Genomic DNA, 18,409 nt, shown 5'->3' on the forward strand with positions numbered 1-18,409 from the left:
TTTTTCTAGTGGAATCCCAAAAGGATGGGTTCTTGGCCTTACACTATTCAACATCTTTCTCAATGATCTTAAAGAAAACATAAAATCATTGATGAAACTTGCATAAGACAGAAAGCTTGCAAGACTGGTAAATAATGAAGAGGAAAAGTCACTGATACAGAGCAACCCAGATCACTTGGTAAGTTGGGTCTAAGCAAGCAGTGTGTTTTATGGCTAGTTGAACGACAAACAATATGCGTAACTGAAAAGGCATGTATCTAGGAACAAAGAATGCAGACTATACTTAGATCAAGCAAGAAAGGAAGATTTTTTTTTACCTTGTATCAACTAGAATGCTTCAAAATGTCTGGTCCTGTGATATACTCTGTCGGTATGCATGAGCTCCATGCACCCAGGATTGGAAATTCTTCAGTAGCAGTGTCTGTTGGTCCATTCTTGTGTCTTTCTCCTCCTCATGCTCTTAACTGAGGGCACAAGGGACACTGAGGAAAGACTGTACTGCAAAGAGAGAATCTGAGCAGAGGGGAAGGGACACTCAACATAGATACACATAGCAACAAGACAGGTTTAATAACTCCAATTACTGTAAGGGTGGTTGAAAAAAAAAAAAAAAGCTTACCTACACTCTGCAGTAACTGTGGTTCTTCAAGATGTGTCCCTGTGGGTGCTCCACTTCAAGCGTGTGTGCACGACACACCTTCTATTGGCAGTTTTCATTAGTAGTGTCCCTTTGGCCTACACGTGTCCCTTGCACACCACACTGAAGGTGAGTAGGAGAGAATTTGAACCACTAGTGATTATCATCAAAAATCATGAAAGACTGTAGAGGAAAAATATGGTGCCAAACTATAGAATGGGAGAATAAGGACAACTCGAGGAATTATAGACCAGTCCTCAACTTCAGTAGTGGAAGAAATAAACAAATGTTGGAACAAGATTATTATATAATTATGTCTATAACTAACAAAAAATCCTGGAACAAATATGGAATAAATTAGTTTGCAAGCTCTTGTAAGCTGATAAGGTGATAAGTAGCAACATGGATTTGTCAAGAAAATATGTGCCAAATCAACCTAATAGCTTTCTTTGACAGGATAACAAGCCTTGTACATAGGAAAAGTGGTAAATTTGGTATATCATAACTATAATCTGGCTTTTTGATACAGTTTTGCATGGTTCTCTCATAAAAAGCTAGAGCATTGTAGCCAAGATAGAGCTACTATAATGTGAGTGCATTACTGGTTGAAAAACTGTTCCCAGAGAGTAGTCACCAGTGGTTCACACTGAAGCTAGAAGGGCATATCAAATGAGGTCCAGAGGGATAGGTCCTCGGTCTTGTTCTGTTAGTAACATCACTGATTTAGGCAATGGCATAGAGAGTACATTCATCAAGTTTGTGGACATGACTTTTCTGAGAGGGGTTGCAAGAGCTTTGAAGGCTAGGATTAAAATTCAGAATGATCTTGACAAACTGGAATAATGGCCTGAAGCAAATGGGATGAAATTCAATAAGGATAAGTGTGAAGTACTCCACTTCGGAAGAAACAATCAAATGCACAAATATAAAATGGGAGATGTCTGCCTAGGAAGGAGTACTGCAGAAATGGAACTGGGGGTTATAGTGGATTGCACACCAAATATGAACCAGCAGTGTAACACTGTTGCAAGCAAAGAAAATGAAAATCATCGTGGGATGTAGATCCCATTTTACAGGATGTGTTGTAAGCAAGAAACAAGAAGTAATGCAGTCACTTATTGTGTGCTGATAAAGCCTCAACTGGAGTAGTGGCAAGTTCTGGAAACCAAATTTCAAGAGAGATGGACAAATGGGAAAGTCCAGAGAAGAGCAACAAGAATAATTACAGGTCTAGAAAACGATCAGTGAGGAAAGATTGAAATAAATGGGTTTGTTTAGTTTGAAGCAGAGAAGACTGAGGAGGAAGATGGTAACAGTTTTCAAGTATCTAAAGGGCTGTTGCAAGAAGGAAGGAGAAGAATTGTTCTGGTTAACCTTGAGGATAAGACAAGAAGCCATGGGCTTAAATTACAGCATGGGAAATTTAGGCTGGACACTAGGAAAAACTTCCTGTCAGTACAGTTAAGTGTTAAAACAAATTGACAACAGAGGTTGTGGAATCTCTATCATTCAAGGTTTTAAAGAACAGGTTAGAGAAACACCTCTGAATGAGCTATTTATTATATATTCCTGCCTTGAATTCAGGAGACTGAAATAGATGACCTATTGACCTCACTTCTATGATTCTGTATAAGGCTACACGGGTGAACCTCTCTCAATTCCTTCTCAATGGCAAAGTCCTGCAAAGGAAACCCCAAAGTAGAGGGGAAGGTGGGTGCAGTGGAGCACCCATAGAGACATCTCAAAAAACAAAGAACCAGTTACTGCATAGAAAAATAACTATTTCTTTTTTTCTGAGTAGAATCCCTTTGGGTGCTTCACTCAGGGTGATTCCCAGGCAGTATTCACACAGGAAAAAAGGAGCTTTTGTATTGCATCCAGAACTGTAGACAGGACTGCATTGCCAACAGCTGCATGAGATCTGGAGGTCTGAACCAATCCGTAGTGTTTGGAGAAGGTACGTATTGACATCCACATACTGAGGCAGAGCAGATACTGGATGATCTTTAAGTAAGTCCATAGGTGTTGACTGTGACCTTGTTGAGTGTTCTAATGCCCAGGAAAGAGGTTGAACGCGAGCCACATTGTAACACACAGTGACTCACTCAGAGATTCACCTTGATAGCTTTAGCGTTGAGATTGTGTTTCCTTGAACAATCGGCAGTGGAAACAGACTAGGAGACCGCCCAAGTGCTTTTTCCCGCCCCCATCTAAATAGAAGGCCAGTGTTCCTCTCACATCTGAAGTATTGAAGGAAGCCTCCTATAGAGCAGTGTTTCACAACCAGGGGTACATGTACTCTTCTGGGTACACCAAGGTCTTGTGGGGGATACATCAACTCGTCTAGATATTTGCTTAGTTTTACAAGTTTTGTAAAAACACTAGTAAAGTTAGACAATCTAAATGATCATTCAGGCAATTACTTGTTTCTGTTGCTTCATATGCCTTATGCTGAAATGTAAGTACAATATTTCTATTCATTTATTTGATAATAAGATGGTAGAAAACCAACAAGTTTTCGGTAGTATTCTTCTGTGATATTTCACATGTTTTTATATGTAAGTAGTTTTTAAGTGAGGTGTAATTTGGTGGTGTACAAAACAAGTCTTAGTCCCGAAAAGGGTACAGTCATCTGGAAAGGTTGAATGGCACTTGTTTCAAGACCTTACATTACCTTAGGGCCATGTTTCTCAGCCAGTGGTACGCACTCCCTTAGGGGTATGTGAGAGAAGTCTGGGGGTAATTTTTTTTTTTTTTTGAAAAAGGGGTACATTATTAAAAAAAGGGAAAACACTGCTGTAGAGACTTAAAGCTTTGAGAGAGGAAAACAGTAAATAAATGACCTGATCAAGCTGAAACTCAAAGGACACTTTAATTAGGAATATAGGATGTGGTCATAAAGAAAGTTTGTCCTGGAAGAAAACCTTGAAATGAGGCTCATTAAGGCCCTAATTTCACCAACTCTTCAATTTGATAGAATGGCCATCTAGAGACAATTTGCATAGATAGGTTAAGTAAGGAGCAGTTCACCACAGGTTCAAAGGGAGGTCTAAGAACTAGCCTGAGATGCCAGGTTGGAGTGGGGGTCTTTCACCTGAGGCAGAAGTTACCTCAAGCTTTTGATGAACCTTGGAGTTGTTGGATGAACAACTGAATGAGAGGTTGTTATGGCAGTCAAGGAAACACTAAACCAGCTGCTTGATTATGTGGCTTTCTTCAGTTCCAGTAAGTAATCCAGGGTAACAGAGAGGGAAGAAGATTCCAGTGTGAGTTATTTGAATTCACACCAACAGAGAAACGTTTTCCACTTGTGAAGGGAGCAATTTCAAATAGACTTTTTTCTGCTCTTTAACAACACCTGTGGTACTTCTGCAGAACAGTCAGACTCTAGCCCCCGAGACCACTGAGCCAGAGAACTTCTTGGTTGGGATGAAACAAATGACTGGGATCTTAGGAGAGGAGATGATCAGAAGTTTCGTTGCTGGACAGGACAGGTGAAATAGGTTAGGATATTGTGCATGCCTTGGACATATCGGGACTATTACAATAATTGTGGCTTTGTCTTGTCTGATTTTATTAATCAGCCTCAGTATCAGAGGCATTGGAGGAACATGTTCCTTCATCCCAGGCAGGAGTAAAGCCAGAGAATAGTGGACCAGACCACCTCTTGCACACAACACACTTCCTGTTTGTGGAGGTGGCAAAGAGGTCCACACGTGGAAATCCCTAAATTTGAAATACGTCATGAAGGGTATGAGAGTCCAACTCTGATTCATAGTTCCAGGAGATGTGCCCTCAAGAGAGCATTAGTAATGGTGTTCAGAAAGCCATGGAAGTAGCTTACCAAAACGTGTCAATGATGGATTATGCACCAGTTCCACAACTTTATTGCTTTAGTGCAGAGAGAGGGGGAATCTCACACCTCCCTGCTAGTTGATACTGCAGGACACATTCTCTGGTATGACATGGCTTGACCTACCCCCGCTAAAAGGCAGAAAAAGGCAGGTATTTCTGATTCCTCTATTCCAATATGTTAATTTGGAAACTGTTTTTTTGAGGCAACCGTCTGCCTTGAATTGTCTGAGCATTGAGATGAGCTCCCCATCTCAACAGGGATGCATCCATAGTTACATTGTTACAGTGACCATTGGGATTGGTTGTAGAAAAGGAATGCCAGCTCCAGCATTGTGATGATCTTTCTACCAGTCAAGGGAATCTTTCACCTGACAGGAAACTGAAACTTCTTTGTCTCACATATGTCTGTTTGACGAGTACTGCTCTGACCCACTTCTAGAGGCTTGATTTTTTACAAAAGTGCAAATATGAACAAATAATTGGAGGCAGTTTCCCAGCTCCCACTGAGGAGGTTTTGGGGTCTCCTGTAAATAGTATGAATCCGTCCATGGGAAGGTAGGCCCTGGCTGTAAGTAAATGTAAGGAAGCCCCTAGAATTAGATTTTTGAAACAGTGATTAACATGGATTTTTTTAACATATTAAGTTGAAGACTCATTCCCAGAACTGAGAAAAGGAATGACTTCTGAATGACTGCCTGCCAGCACTCTTTCATGAGACTGATCCTTGAAAAACCAGTTGTTGAGGAACAGCATCTCTCAATGAAGGTTTTCTGTAAGGTGGGTGTATCACTATATGGTAATACACATCATAAATTAAGGGCTGAAAACCTAAAATTTAGCTGAAGGATTTATAGCTGCAAGAGCCACCAGGCTGACCTTCTGAGACTTTACAATTTTGTTCAGTAGCCTTGAATTTAATAGAAGTCTCCAGCCTTTATTTTTCTTTGGTACAAGAAAGTAACTCAGATAGAAACCATTTTCCTTCTGATGAGCAGGGATAGGATCTTGTCTAAGTAAGAGCTTATGTGCTGGGTCCCTGAAGAGTGATAGAGAAGAATGGGTGTAAGAGAAGGGCAGGATTTGTAATGTGGACGGTTGTTACACTCTCAAAGATCCGTTTGTCTGTGATAATCTGCACTCATACATGCTGAAAATGGGGAATTCAGGATCCAAATGGAGGAAGTGGGCAAATTTAATATGAGTGAAGTGAAAAATAAGGAGAATCTGAACCCTCAACCAAACCATCAGACTGGTGTTTTGGTGCTGCCTTGTATTCAGACTGGTGCATGAGCAGTCTTTCTTTGGAGAGTTAGTGGGTGTTTGGATCCCAAATAATTCAATTGGATGGGATCTCTGGGCAGTTTGAGATCTACTAAATTTTCTTTTTTGTGTAGGGGGGTGTAAATTCCCAGACATCGCTAAGTTTCTCTGTAGTCTTTCAGGCCATGCAGTAGGGATTCATCTGGGTTCTCATCTGAAAAATTCAGACCATCCAAAGGAAAGTCTTCTGCAGGGCTCTGGACGCCTCTGGAAAAGCCTGAGAGTTGGAGCTAGGATGTGCTGTGCATAACTACAGCTGTAGAGATGGAATGGACCAGTGTTCCCTGCACAGTAAATGTCCTTAGTGGGGCCATAATATTTTTTTCATCTTCCTGTTTGCAGGGGTTTGCCAGACCATATTTGCCAGATCCAAGAGTGCCTCACTGCCCGATAGCATGACTGGTCAGCGTGGCTGACGGCAGAATGGAAATCATCAGCCATAGACTGTGCTGGAGACATACTGGCCTCAGGGTGATGACAAGGATCTGGTAGTTTGAGAGGCAGCTTTCTGCTTATTAAGCATCTCTGGCTGAGATGTGGGATGAGGACTGGGAATGAGACTTGATGCCTTGAAACACTGTGCTGCACAGGGATCCCAGTAGGACCAGTGTGTAGGGCTCCATGGGAGAGGGTGTGGCATCCAGGATTGTTCCCACCATCCAGGATGTCTCCCTTTCCCCACAAAGTGTCTCTCTCTCTGCTGGTATCAAAGAGTGGCTCCCTCTGGATGAGTAGGAGAGCCCTGTACCAAGATAGAAAAGACTGAAAGCAGGTTTCTCCAGCATCAGCTTTGCAGCTATCCAGTGGAGGAGTCTCAGTGGAAATGAGGATTGAATCAGGTGGTTCCGGAGATAGATGGGAGTCCAGTGACTGAATGGGTCTCAATTCTGGGAGACTCTTGGTAACCATACACAGTGAAGATGCCTGTTCATCTTCAGTCCTTCAAGAACCTAAGTTATTGTGGCACCAAATAGGGAGGCAGCACTGACATGATGCTAATGGTAGATGTTAATGAAGATTGAGTGCTCCCAGGTGGATGCTGATAGGGTCAGGCAAGTAGACTTGCACAGCACTGAGTAACCAATAGCAGCGAAGCTGAATCCTACAGGACTGATTTGGAGGAATTTTCCACCTTACTGTCTTTATTATGTTGGGATGGTACTGAGCACCACAAAGAATTGTGTTTGCTCTTAGAAGTGCTCTGCGCCTTTTCAACACCAATTGTGTAAGCGGAATCCTTTGCTTCTATGGTTCTCAGCCAAGAGGTTTAAGCTTCTGAGAAGGTTGACCTATTGAAAGACAGGTTGTCTAGGAAGAGGCTGCTTTATGAAGAGTGTCACATCAGTGTTTCCTGGGATCTTTCAAAGTCCCTGAACTTTTCATTTATGCAGGTGAGTGGAGCCAAAGTCAAAAGGGTGATGGATATACCACCAGAAGACTGGTGTATCCCTTCTGCCAGGTGGAGCCAGCAGCAGCCAGGGCCAGATTCAATATCTAGGTGTTCCTCTCCATCCATCCGGATAACCCAATAACCTGGGAAATTCACACATCACTTCTGCGCACCTTAGAGGCGATACTTCCCCACTCACAAGCACAGCGAGTGTAGAACAGAAATATTTAATAAAAGGGAGTAACTTGGTATTAATCTGGGAAAATGCCACAAACAGGATTGAGGGGGAAGCCGTTCTAGATCTGATTTTGAACAAATAGGGAGGAATTGGTAGAGAACTTGAAAGTGGAAGGCAGCTTGGGTGAAAGTGATCATGAAATCACAGAGTTCACAATTCTAAGGAAGGGAAGAAGGGAAAACAGCAAAATAGAATGGATTTCAGGAGGACAGATTTTGCTAAACTCAGAGTGCTAGTAGGTAAGGTCCCATGGGAAGCAAAACTGAGGGGAAAAACAGCTGAGGAGAGTTGGCAGTTTTCCAAAGGGTCATTATTAAGGGCTCAAAAGCAAGCTATCCTGCTGCATAAGAAAGATAGAAAATACGGCAAAAGACCACCTTGGCTTAACCAAGAGATCTTGCATGATCTCAAAATAAAAAAGGAATCGTATGAAAACTGGAAAAAAGGACAAATTATGAAGGATGAATATAGGCAAACAACACAAGAATGCAGGAGCAAGATTAGAAAGGCTAAGGCACAAAATGAGCTCAAACTAGCTACAGGCATAAAGGGAAACAAGAAGGCTTTTTATAAATATATTAGAAACAAGAGGAAGACCAGGGACAGGGTAGGGCCATTGCTCAGCGAGGAGGGAGAAACAGTAACAGGGAACTTGGAAATGGCAGAGATGCTTAATGACTTCTTTGTTTTGGTCTTCACTGAGAAGTCCGATGAAGGCATGCCCAACATAGTGAATGCTAGTGGGAAAGGGTAGGGTTAAAAGTTGAAATAAAAAAGAACAAGTTAAAAATCACTTAGAAAAATTAGATGTCTGCAAGTCACTAGGGCCTGATTAAATGCATCCTAGAATACTCAAGGAGCTGATAGAGGAGGTATCTGAGTCTTTATCTGTCATCTTTGGAAAATCATGGGAGACAGAGATTCCAGAAGACTGGAAAAGGGCAAATATAGTGCCAGGAAAGATAATGGAGCAGGTAATTAAAGAAATCATCTGCAAGCACTTGGAAGATGGTAAGGTGATAGGGAACAGCCAGCATGGATTTGTAAAGAACAAATCATGTCAAACTAATCTGATACCTTTCTTTGATAGGATAACGAGCCTTGTGGATAGGGGAGAAGCGGTAGATGTGGTATACCTAGACTTTAGTAAAGCATTTGTTCCGGTCTCACATGATATTCTTACAAAAAAACAAGGCAAATACAATTTAGATGAGGCTACTATAAAGGTGGGTGCATAACTGGCTGGATAACTGTACTCAGAGAGTAGCTCTTAATGGTTCTCAATCCTGCTGGAAAAGTATAACAAGTGGGGTTCCGCAGGGGTCTGTGTTAGGACCGGTTCTGTTCAATATCTTCATCAACAATTTAGATATTGGCATAGAAAATACGCTTATTAAGTTTGCAGATGATACCAAGCTGGGAGGATAGGGTCATAATTCAAAATTATCTGGATAAATTGGAGAAATGGTCTGAAGTAAACAGGATGAAGTTTAATAAGGACAAATGCAAAGTGCTCCACTTGGGAAGGAACAATCAGTTTCACGCATACGGAATGGGGAGAGACTGTCTAGGAATGACTACAGCAGAAAGGGATCTAGGGGTTATAGTGGACCACAAGTTAATGTGAGTCAACAGTGTGATGCTGTTGCAAAAAAAGCAAACATGATTCTGGGAATGCATTAACAGGTGTGTTGTGAACAAGACACAAGAAGTCATTCTTCCGCTGTACTCCGTGCTGGTTAGGTCTCAGCTGGAGTATTGCATCCAGTTCTGGACACCGCAGTTCAAGAAGGATGGGGAGAAATTAGAGAGGGTCCAGAAAAGAGCGACAAGAATGATTAAAGGTCTAAAGAATGTTACCTATGAAGACAGGCTGAAAGAATTGGGCTTGCTTAGTTTGGAAAAAAGAAGATTGAGGGGAGACATGATAGCGGTTTTCAGGTATCTAAAAGGGTGTCATAAGGAGGAGGGAGAAAACTTGTTCTTTTTGGCCTCTGAGGATAGAACAAGAGGCAATGGACTTAAACTGCAGCAAGGGAGGTTTAGGTTGGACATTAGGAAAAAGTTCCTAACTGTCAGGGAGTGTCAAACAGTGGAACAAATTGCCAAGGGAGGTTGGGGAATCTCCATCACTGGAGATATTTAAGAACAAGTTAGATAGATGTCTATCAGGGTGGTTTAGACAGTACTTGGTCCTGCCATTGTGGCGGGGGCTGGACTCGATCGCCTCTCGAGGTCCCTTCCATTCCTAGTATTCTATGATAAACATAAACCAAGAGTGAAAGTTGCACCCCAAATAGGTTGGGAGATGTCCTTTTCCTCTCAGGTTCTTCAGTCCAGCAATCTAAATGTCCCCTGCACGTGCCCATCCATTCTCAGCACTCCCCTCACTGTTGCTGCCCTGGGTCAGTGCAGAGTGACAGGTCAGAAGTGTATCTGCAGAGTTCATCTCCCCCACTGAGGATGGGAGGTGAAGACGCACCTTACTCACTCTGCTGGTCACTCACCATCTGCCTACTCGCTGCTTTCCGCCACCGCCTTGCTGGCAATTCATCTCACCTCTCCGCCACTGCCCTGGTGGGTGCTTGTCACACTGCTGCCACCCTGCTGGCTTCTCATAACATCACTCCACCACTGCCCTGCTGGCTGTCAGTCATTATGTGCTGCCATCCACCTCTTAGCAATGACTTCTGCTTATCAGTCTCAAGTGATTTCAGCTCTTAGAAGGAAGAATTCTAACACAATTAACATAAGAGGCTCTTAATTATGCCTAGTTAGCTTTGTTCTTTGAACACTGGAAAGAGGTCAAACCAGGCCAAGCGAGGGAAACAATGCAGCCTCCTTCCCAGAATAACCTCCCCTAGCCCCCAGAAAGGATAAGGAGAAATGGTTAGAGGAGCAGTGTGAAGATATTGAGAGGTATTACGGCAAACGTAAGACCAGGGAGTTGTGTAAGACAATTCGGAATATTAATAGGAACTATTAATAGGAAATGGCAACCAAAGCAGATGGTGATCAAAGATGAGAACGAAGAAGTGCGCATGAACAGGGAGAAGATTGTGCAGCGTTGAACGAGATATTGCACTGATCTATACAAAGCACAGTTGTACCCGAGTGTCTCAGAGAGACTGATTGAAGAATTGAAAGATATCCCCCCGAGCATCAACAGCGAGACTGATATTTCAAAGGAGGAAGTAGAACAAAGCAGTGAAACGACTAAAGAACAACAAGAGCCCTGGAAATGATAAGATCACGGGAAAGATGATCAAATATGGTGGAGAAAGCATGATTCAGAAAATACACCGACAATGTAGTATAGCATGGAAAGAAGGGAAGGCACCTAAGGAATGGACGAGATCTGTGCTAGTGACAATACCCAAGAAAGGAAGTACATTGGAGTGCAAGAACTACAGAATGACTGCCCTAACGAGTCATCTAGGTAAAGTGCTGATGACAATACTGACTGAGAGATTAAGATCGCAGATAGAAGAACATACAGCAGATGAGCAAGCAGGGTTCAGAAAAGATAGAAGTACCATACAGCAGATATTGGCACTAAGACTGATAGCGGAGAAAGCTCGACGAAAGAACAAAAACGTATACACTTGCTTCGTCGATTTTCAAAAGGCATTTGACAGTATAGATCAGAAAGTGACTTGGGCGGTTTTGGAGTCATATGGTGTGGATAGCAGACTAATATGGTTGTTGAAAGATATCAATGATAATGCAGAGGCAGCGGTGAGAACATGCGCAGAGTTGGGAAGTTGGTTTAAAACAACTAGAGGTACAAGACAAGGAGATCCAGTATCGCCAAGTGTCTTCATCGCACAGCTGGAGAGAGCAATGGACAAGATCAAGGAAGAAGCAGAAGGGGTATCTGTGCACAGGAAAAGAATTAACTTGAGGTTCGTGGATGATATAGTTATTGAGGAAGATGAGGAGAAGCTAGCAAAACCGGTACAGGTATTAAACAAAGAAGGGAAGTGATACGGACTGATCATGAACATCGATAAAACGAAAACAATAGTATTTGGAGATAAGGAAATAGGAAGGAAGATCAGTGTGGATGATGTTGAACTAGAAAATGTAGAGAAGTTCACATATCTGGGGAGCAGCATAACGTACGATCTAGACTGTAAGAAGGAAATAGTGACTAGAATAGCGAAGCAAGAGTGAGTTTGAAGGCGATGGATAAGATCTGGAAAAGCAAAGCAATTAGCTTAAGAATGAAGCTGGGTGTCTTGAAAACGTGCGTATTCAGCAGCATGTTGTACGGATGTGAGGCATGGGTGATCACGAAAGATTCGAAAAGAAGAATATTGGTGTTCAAAAGGAGTTGTTATAGAAAGATTCTGAAAATAGGGTGGATGCCGAAGGTCACCAATGAGGAATTATATAGGAAAATGCAACTGCAAGAGAACCTGCTGCAGAAGGTTATAACATGGAAACTACAACTATTTGGACATATTTGCAGAATGAACGACGAACGAAAAATCAAGACCCTGGTATTCGGCACAATGGATGGTTCGAATAGGAGAGGCAGACCCCACTGAGAATGGATAGATTATGTAGTAGATTGGTGTGGAGCTAGTCCACAGAAACTAAGCCACTCTGCACTAGATAAGTAAAGATGGAAGGAAATAGTGAGAGAGGCATGAGACACCAACAGGTGCTGAGCCCACGGTTATTGATGATGATGATGACGAGCCCCCACCCCTGCCCCCTGAACTCTGAAGGTTCAGTCCCTGCTTAGCAAGGTTTTTTCTGCTAATTATGCACCTTTTTCTCTGGAACAACATAGCACAGTCCTACTTTTCTGTATTCCCACAAAATTACAAACAGTGGTAATCATATTTTAGCTGTTCCTCCATTACAAACAGAATCCAAACGTAGTTGGTGTTGGGTCACAAATTAAGTTGATTAAAATGAGAAAAACTACCACTCCATTTGCTGAATGTCCAACAAATTTAAGCAAAGCAGGAGCAAACTATATTTATATACACGCCCAGGTTCTCACTCCCTTTCCAGTAAACTGTAAGTGCTGCGTCCCTTACACGTCTATTGATCTGAAGAAGTGGGTCTGTCCCACGAAAGCTCAACACCAAATAAATCATTTTGTTAGTCTTTAAAGTGCTACATTTCTGCTGCTACATCTATGGGATGTGTGACTTCTATGGAGCCAACAGGCGGAGTGCCTGCACTAGTCCGGATACCCTCCAGCAAGGGAGCTAGCATTTGACCCTCTGCGAGCCAGGCATGCCCTTCCAAGGAAGGCAGGCTTCCTGGAGGAAGGGGAAAGGAACAAAACTGGCTCTCTCAACTCTGAACCAACACGAACTAGCAAACGCTCACAAACTCAATTGGAACTAGAACTCTCCCCCCTGCGTGCGTACACACACACACACACACTCTCTCTCTCTCTCTCTCAAGGCACACAAGGCAAATATGCTGTGTGACCCTGAACATTGTCACTTCTGTGGCTGACTATCACCTCTGTGCAGGGCATGGGGGAGGGTAGGTTGCACATGTGGGCTGAACATACACTGCTAACAAAGCTCTCCAAATGGGGCTGCCTGGAGTTTACACATACCTGAAGTGGTGCAGCTGTAGCAATGCTACGCAAGGCTGCTCCCTCTTGCTTTTTTCTTTGTGTGCTGGGCCCTAGCGCTATTCCCCAAGGATAACTCCCAAGCAGTGTGCATTGAAGGTGTGGGAGGGGGGGCATGTGTGGAAGGATGTGCTCTGTATCACAGGGCACAGGGTTACCAAACTAAGGCAGATGTGTGAGTTAGGGCATGGTGCTTCTAAATGCATGACACAATTTTCTGCTCTACAGCTGTTGGCGGGGGGCAGTTGGAAGGAGAGGAAAAGGGGCAGAGGCACCTTGTAAGGAAGCTAGCAAGCCAGTCTGAGGTTGGACTGAATGAGCCGAATGATGGACTGTGAGGGAGGGAGCTTGCCAGATGTTCTAACAGTACGCAACTGGATACTCTTTAGGGCATCTTTCCCTTTCACTGCTAGCGATCAATAATTTCTGAGATGGTCAAATGGGCTTTGTCCTTTGCAGATAAAAGGGTAGAGCCCTACGTATGTCCAGCTGGCAGCTTCGTCTGTCCTCAGTGGCTACTGTAACACTTACCCAAACTGCCAGCAGCAGTATGCAAAAAGGCGGTCTCTAAAGTGCAAATGGGTGCTCATTTGCGTATTTGCTCACTGTCAGAGGCTGTTGCCGGCAGAAAAAAAAAGCAGTCTAAATGTGGTTCTGCTGGCGAACGCTCCCCCACCCCCCAATCCCTTTGTGGGCTGCCTCTTATTCCTGGAAAAAAAAATCAGGTATAAGAGGCTGCCGACAAAAGGTGGCAGGCAGGTTTGCTGGCAGAACCACATTTACGCTTTTTTTTCTCCTGTTGGCAGCCTCTGCTGGCAAGTGAATATGCAAATGCGCATCTTTTGCATACTGCTGCTGGCAGTCCAGGTCAGTGTAACCATAGCTTCTTCCTCGAGTGTCCCTGTGGGTGCTCCACGATAGGTGTCGGGCTCGCCCCGGCACCTCAGATCGGATCTTTCCAGCAGTTTCTGCCAGACCGCGCATGCGCCGGCGCGCACCGCTCCCTTGCGCGCTCCCGGCCATGTGCGCGATCCGGTCCCCGCCAGTTCCTTCTTAACTGCCATCGGCTGCAGAGAGAATCCGCTCAGGCTGCGGCCAGAGTCAGCGTATTAAGAGTTTTCAGAGGTTTTAGAGTTTCTTTTCAGAGTTCTTAGTTAGACTGTTTGTTTCTTTATTGCAAAAATATATATATATATATATATATATATATATATATATATATAGATATATAAAGTAGAAAGTCTTAGTAAACGAGAAGGAGGAGCGGAGGCAACCTGGGGACGTGAAGGCCAGTAGGCCTCCTGCCGCGGCAGGCTGGGGTCCGTCAGAGGGGAACAGGAACAGAGAAGCTGCTAAGTACCCTATTAACAGCTCAAAGACTCACCGCAATGTCCTCTTCAGGATTCAAGAAGTGTGAGTCGTGCCGTGAAGCTATGTCGGCCTCTGATGGGCACAGTCAATGTATTAGGTGCCTGGGGGAATCACACGTCACCCAGAAATGCTCCTTTTGTGCAAAGCTCACGGCCAGAGCCAGAAAGGATAGAGAAATGCGGCTGAAAATGCTGCTGTTTGATAAGGCCCTCCAGCCAGAAGTGCCGGAGAGGCCTCAACCAGAGAGACCCACAGGGCTCCATAAAAGGAAGGCGGTGTCCCTCACCCCCTCGGTGCAGAAACGGAGGAAGCTCTCTCCAGCCTGATCCCTGCCAGAGGCCACAGTGAGCGGGACGGGCGTAGCCCACAGCCCCCAGCCGCAGTCACAAACAAGCGGCAGTGCAGCAGCGCACGTGGCAGAGGCTGAGCCTCCGATTGCTAAGTAGCCGGCCCGCGCAGCATTTAGAGCGGCGGCCAGGCAAGCGCCGGAACCAGTGGCACCGCCGCAAGCGGCACAGACCCCCGCGGTGCCAACGGTGCAGGACCAACAGGCACCAGAGGAGACCACCTGCGCGGCATCACAGATAAGCGTGCTGAGCGCGGCGCCGACAGCGGGGCCGAGATCCCCGGCACGGGAAGGGGTGGAGCCAGCCCCGCAGGGGAGGGGAAAGGCAGCAGTGAAAACCCGGCACCGCAGCCCTTCTCTGGACAGGGCTGCAGGGCTGCTCTCAACAAGTCCTCCCCTTATGCTGCGAACACCAACCAGGAGACATGGGTCTCCCCCAGCCTACCCAGAGCCTCCTTCTCCGTTCCTCCAACCAGCGTCACCATGGCTTGGGCCACCCTCGCCCTATCACAAACCAGTTTCACCATTGTCTCAGTCATCCAGACGATCTCGCTCCCCCAGACATAGGGGGTATGCACCTCGAGAGTAGTCCAGGTTTCCATCCCAGGAACCGTGCCCATGCTGCCACGGTCGTCCTTATCACGCTGGGCATAGACACCACAGGCATACACCCAGGGGCAGGTCCCCCTCGACCGTCCAGTACCCCCGCGGGCACTCACGGACGGGGACAGAAACACAGTTGTCTCAGGGGGAGTTGATTTTGGAACCCCGAGATTTTCCCTCACAAGCCTCCAGTGAGAGGGTGTACCACCGACAGCAGGACCCTGAGAGTTGAAGGGAGGTCTACCCTAGTGGTTCCTCCTTGTCCTCCCCTGACGAGGCTACGGCCCCTGGGGATGTTGCCCCCCCAGACGACCTCAAACAGTTTCAGGAGCTGTTTAAAAGGGTGGCTTTCACGCAAGGCATCCCAACAGCAGAGGTGCAGGAGAAGCACCACAAGCTCCTCAAAAACCTGAGGCCTCCAGCCTCGTCCAAAATCGCTGTCCCGCTCGATGAAGCAATCATGGAGTCTGCTACCACCATATGGCAGACCCCGGCTTCCGCTCCACCTATAAACAAGAGAGCGGATAAGAAATACTTCGTCCCGGCGAAGGGCATGGAGTGCCTGTTTAGTCACCCACAACCAAATTCACTGGTGGTAGAATCGTCTCAGCAGAGATCGAAGACTTCCCAGTACAAAGCGGGGGGAACAGACAGAGATGCCAAGAAGCTAGAGCTATTCGGCAGAAAGGTATACTCCTCCTCCAACCTGCTGCTGAGAATGGCAAATTATGCAGCACATCTAGTGAACCACAATTTCGACAATTACTCCAGGCTTACTTCTCTCATGGATTCACTTCCAGAAGATAAGAAGCCGGTGCTGAAGGCCATCGTGCAAGAGGGCTATGCAGCTTCGAGGACAGGAGTCCAGATTGCCCTGGACGTAGCGGACACGGCGGCACGCTCAACGGCTACGGCAGTGGTCATGCGCAGGGAATCCTGGCTCCAGACATCGGGTATTCCGAGGGATCTGCAGGCAGAAATTGTCGATCTCCCTTTCGACACGCAGAAGTTGTTTGCAGAGTCAACTGATTCGGTCCTTCATTCCAGTAAAGACTCAAGAGCTACACTCAGAACCCTGGGTATTTATACCCCTCCATACAGAAAGAAAAAGTATTACCCTCAACAAAGGCGATACCCGTACCAACCTCAGCGTGCTCAATACCAACGGGGCTATGAGCAAGGGCGGCATCAACAGCAACAACAGTATAGAACTCCTAGGCGACATTCCCAACAGGGCCGTGCATCCTCGGGGCAGGCCCAAAGGCAACAAGTTTGACGGACAGGTCGAGGGCTGCACTATTACTACCATCGCACAATGTCATCCACAATTAATGTTCCATCATTGCCTCTGACCGTTCCACTCACAATGGCAAAAGATCACCACAGACAAATGGGTACTGGAGATCATAGCCATGGGTTACGTGATCCCCTTTCAGTCGCTCCCACCACCAAGACCTCCGCCCAGGCCTCATCTCAGGGATGCCTCCCACGAGGCGAAACTCAAGCACGAGGTGGACCACCTTATGCTTATAGGGGCGGTGGAAAGAGTGCCAGAGTGACTCCAGGTGAAAGGGTTTTATTCACGATACTTCCTCACAGAGAAGAAAACAGGAGGCTGGAGACCCATCTTAGATCTTCGAGGCCTCAACCGGTACTTGCGCAAATGACGCTTTCGCATGATCACAGTCGCCTCTATACTCACGGCACTGGACGATGGAGATTGGTTTGCAGCCCTCGACTTACAAGATGCGTATTTTCATACAACATTCCACCTGGCTCACAGACGTTTTCTCCGGTTTATGGTCGGCAAAGAACATTTCCAATGCAAGGTTCTGCCGTTCGGCCACTCCTCGGCCCCCAGAGTCTTTACCAAGACCCTGGCAGTGGTGTCAGCCTACCTGCACAGACAGGGGGTATTTATATTCCCATATCTGGACGACTGCCTACTGAAAGGGGCCTCGAAGACAGAGGTACTACACGTGATACGCAGAACAGCAAACACGTTTTCTTCGCTGGGCCTGGTCATCAACCTTGCGAAGTCAAAGATCGACCCCACACAGAACATAGAGTTCATAAGGGCACGCATAAGTTCTATCACAGCAAGGGTTTATCTACCCGACGCTCGCTTTCGCGCCATCGATTCCCTAGTACAAGTCATTACATACAGCCCCACGGTGCCGGCTTTAATGTGCTTGCAGCTGCTAGGCCACATGGCAGCGGCAACGTTCATGGTACAGAACGCCAGATTGCATATGCGCAACCTGCAACGTTGGCTGGCGAGCGTCTACAAGCCGGCATCCCACACCGTCCGCAGAGTGGCATCGCCCACGACAGAGGTGCGCAGATCCTTGCAATGGTGGGTAAACCCCAAGAACATGCTAACAGGGGTACCCTTTCACCAACCACAAATCTCTATTTTTCTCACCACTGATGCCTCCCACATAGGGTGGGGAGCACACATTGGCGAAAAGGTGATGCAAGAACTGTGGTCCCCTACGGAACAGTCACTGCATATAAATATACTGGAGCTCAGAGCAGTGTTCAACGCCTGCAAACACTTGCGAGACCACATACAAGGCAAGGTAGTCGGGATCAATAGAGACAATACCTCCACCATGTTTTATGTAAATCGACAAGGCGGAGCTTGATCCCGTGCCTTATGTGCGGAAGCAGTCCGGCTGTGGAACTGGTGCATCGCCAACAATATAACGTTGAAAGCCTCGTACTTACCAGGCGCTCACAACGTGAAGGCAGACCAGCTGAGCAGGCGCTTTGCACTCACACACGAGTGGCAGATCCGCTCCGATCTGCTACGACCGATCTTTCATGCATGGGGATTTCCCCAGATAGACCTGTTTGCCACTCAGCACAACAAGAAGTGCCCCCAATACTGCTCCAGGGCAGGACTGGGGCGGGGGTCCTTGGGGGATGCGTTCACGATTTCGTGGAAGGGCCCCCTGCTTTATGCGTTTCCCCGCACAGTGCTCATCCACAAGGTCCTGCAGAAAGCCAGGAGGGAGAGAGCCCGCATGATCCAAGTG

The 18,409-nt window shown here is 46.0% G+C and overlaps 1 protein-coding gene across 3 annotated transcripts in view; it reads left to right on the top strand.

The window, feature by feature from the left end:
• Positions 1 to 18,409, top strand: part of CFAP91 (cilia and flagella associated protein 91) — a 130,102-nt gene that overhangs the window by 85,532 nt on the left and 26,161 nt on the right. The window lies entirely within an intron of this gene.

Source organism: Carettochelys insculpta, chromosome 1, assembly GCF_033958435.1.
Source record: "Carettochelys insculpta isolate YL-2023 chromosome 1, ASM3395843v1, whole genome shotgun sequence".
Classification (NCBI taxonomy): Eukaryota; Metazoa; Chordata; order Testudines; family Carettochelyidae; genus Carettochelys; species Carettochelys insculpta.